General features: G+C 49.7%; 3 non-coding genes across 3 annotated transcripts; 2 read left to right on the top strand and 1 right to left on the bottom strand.

Annotated features, from left to right (window-relative positions):
* Positions 1-657: 657 nt before the first annotated feature.
* TRNAN-GUU (transfer RNA asparagine (anticodon GUU)) lies at positions 658-731 on the top strand. Its single transcript has one exon. It is a non-coding gene; the product is annotated as a tRNA-Asn (tRNA).
* A 386-nt stretch (positions 732-1,117) lies between these two features.
* Positions 1,118-1,188, bottom strand: TRNAG-GCC (transfer RNA glycine (anticodon GCC)). The gene has a single exon. It is a non-coding gene; the product is annotated as a tRNA-Gly (tRNA).
* A 1,154-nt stretch (positions 1,189-2,342) lies between these two features.
* Positions 2,343-2,416, top strand: TRNAN-GUU (transfer RNA asparagine (anticodon GUU)). Its single transcript has one exon. It is a non-coding gene; the product is annotated as a tRNA-Asn (tRNA).
* The last annotated feature ends 84 nt before the right edge of the window (positions 2,417-2,500 follow it).

Here is a 2,500-nt window from a genome sequence, read left to right as displayed (position 1 = left end):
TATGGTCAGGCCTATTGCACAGGCATTTTGTGCCTGGCCATTCCGGGATTGTTGTGTTTCAAGGCCCAGCCATCAATACTAATGTGATGGCTTTCCCTGAGAACCCTCATGTCCCTGTCCTCCCAAGAGCCCGAGCTTTTATGTAAAATAAGGTGTGCACCTTGGGCCTTCCCCTTTGCGCTCTCTGCCCCCTCTCTTTCTCCAAAGCTGAGCTCTGCAGGTAAATGTATCTATCTGAGTGAGGGGCTAGGGAGGGCCTTGCCCAGCAGTCTTACAAAGCAAGAGTTCAGAGAAAGCACCTGCTCTGGGAAGGAGACTCCGCTCACAGAGAAGACAAGTCTAACATGCCACAGTGAAGATTGGATGGGCAAGACACACGCCTGACAGGCTGGTAGAACACCACCAGAGGAGCAGATAGCTACGCTAAGAAGGCCACAGAAAAGTCATACATGTATCTCATACACTGGGACTGGTTGTAATACTGGCCCTAACACCATTAGACAGTAGTCTGCGCATCATAACACCCAACAGTGACAAGACACTAAGCAAATGGCAAATGCTGCGTAGGATAAAGATGCCTTATATAACACAAGCTCAAGGCAGGCGCGCACACATAAAGATATATGTTGAGTCTCAGGAGATGTGCTTTTGTCTCTAGTCTCTTTGGCGCAATCGGTTAGCGCGTTCGGCTGTTAACCGAAAGGTTGGTGGTTCAAGCCCACCCAGGGACGTTTCCTATTGCATGCATGAAGCACTTTAATAAATCATAGTAATGTGCCTTTGGTCTAGAGCTCCTGCGTGAGACCCTTTCCCTGAACATTTCAATCCTCTGCGTTCTCTCTGCACCTGCACTCAATTTCATCAATAGGATGGAAAACAAAAAGCCAAACCTTGTAATACAACCCTAGGCATATAAGGAGGTGGGCAAAAATGAAAAGGCTCACAACATTTGCTGATGTGACTCCAAATGCAAGGACCTCGTGGCGCAACGGTAGCGCGTCTGACTCCAGATCAGAAGGTTGCGTGTTCAAATCACATCAGGGTCACTGTTTCCCATTTTATGCCCCACTGAGTTCCCATATTTGATTTAGAAAGCAAAGTCAAAAGAACACAGCCTTGCATTGGCCGGGAATCGAACCCGGGCCTCCCGCGCGGCAGGCGAGAATTCTACCACTGAACCACCAATGCTTCACATGTGTAGCTTAGAGACAGAGCTCTGTCCAAGACAGTGATGAGGCGCACGCACTCAAATTGCACACCTATGAACAAAGTGTGTGCAACAGACATTGGAATGCCAACGTTTCACATGATGGCAAGAATCAGATGCAGGAGACTATAAGTATGAATGTTTTTGCATTTGCTGAGGTCACTGGCTTGGGACTAGTGTTGTGGTTATCAGGGCATGATGGCAGGCTGCTCCCGACAGAAGGGGCTCATAGAAGGCAGCCTCCAGATCACCAGCACTATTGTGTTTCAGATCATGTCACTGAACTCTCCTCCTTAAAAATCCTTCCCACTGTCTTTGCCAAATTCCCTGTTCTCCCCGAAATGCTGGGGTGAAACGGGCAGAGTTCTGCGCCCTGCGTCCCTAACGCGCTCCCAACGCGGCCTACAGCCCTGGTCGGGCACAGCCCTGGTCGGGCTTAGACCACTGGGGCCTCTGGAGAGCAAGACCTCCAGAAGCCTATGGTCAGGCCTATTGCACAGGCATTTTGTGCCTGGCCATTCCGGGATTGTTGTGTTTCAAGGCCCAGCCATCAATACTAATGTGATGGCTTTCCCTGAGAACCCTCATGTCCCTGTCCTCCCAAGAGCCCGAGCTTTTATGTAAAATAAGGTGTGCACCTTGGGCCTTCCCCTTTGCGCTCTCTGCCCCCTCTCTTTCTCCAAAGCTGAGCTCTGCAGGTAAATGTATCTCTCTGAGTGAGGGGCTAGGGAGGGCCTTGCCCAGCAGTCTTACAAAGCAAGAGTTCAGAGAAAGCACCTGCTCTGGGAAGGAGACTCCGCTCACAGAGAAGACAAGTCTAACATGCCACAGTGAAGATTGGATGGGCAAGACACACGCCTGACAGGCTGGTAGAACACCACCAGAGGAGCAGATAGCTACGCTAAGAAGGCCACAGAAAAGTCATACATGTATCTCATACACTGGGACTGGTTGTAATACTGGCCCTAACACCATTAGATAGTAGTCTGCGCATCATAACACCCAACAGTGACAAGACACTAAGCAAATGGCAAATGCTGCGTAGGATAAAGACGCCTTATATAACACAAGCTCAAGGCAGGCGCGCACACATAAAGATATATGTTGAGTCTCAGGAGATGTGCTTTTGTCACTAGTCTCTGTGGCGCAATCGGTTAGCGTGTTCGGCTGTTAACCGAAAGGTTGGTGGTTCAAGCCCACCCAGGGACGTTTCCTTTTGCATGCATGAAGCACTTTAATAAATCATAGTAATGTGCCTTTGGTCTAGAGCTCCTGCGTGAGACCCTTTCCCTG

Source organism: Triturus cristatus, chromosome 4_2 (assembly GCF_964204655.1).
Source record: "Triturus cristatus chromosome 4_2, aTriCri1.1, whole genome shotgun sequence".
Taxonomy (NCBI): Eukaryota; Metazoa; Chordata; class Amphibia; order Caudata; family Salamandridae; genus Triturus; species Triturus cristatus.
This window is presented reverse-complemented; position numbering and strand designations above follow the sequence as displayed.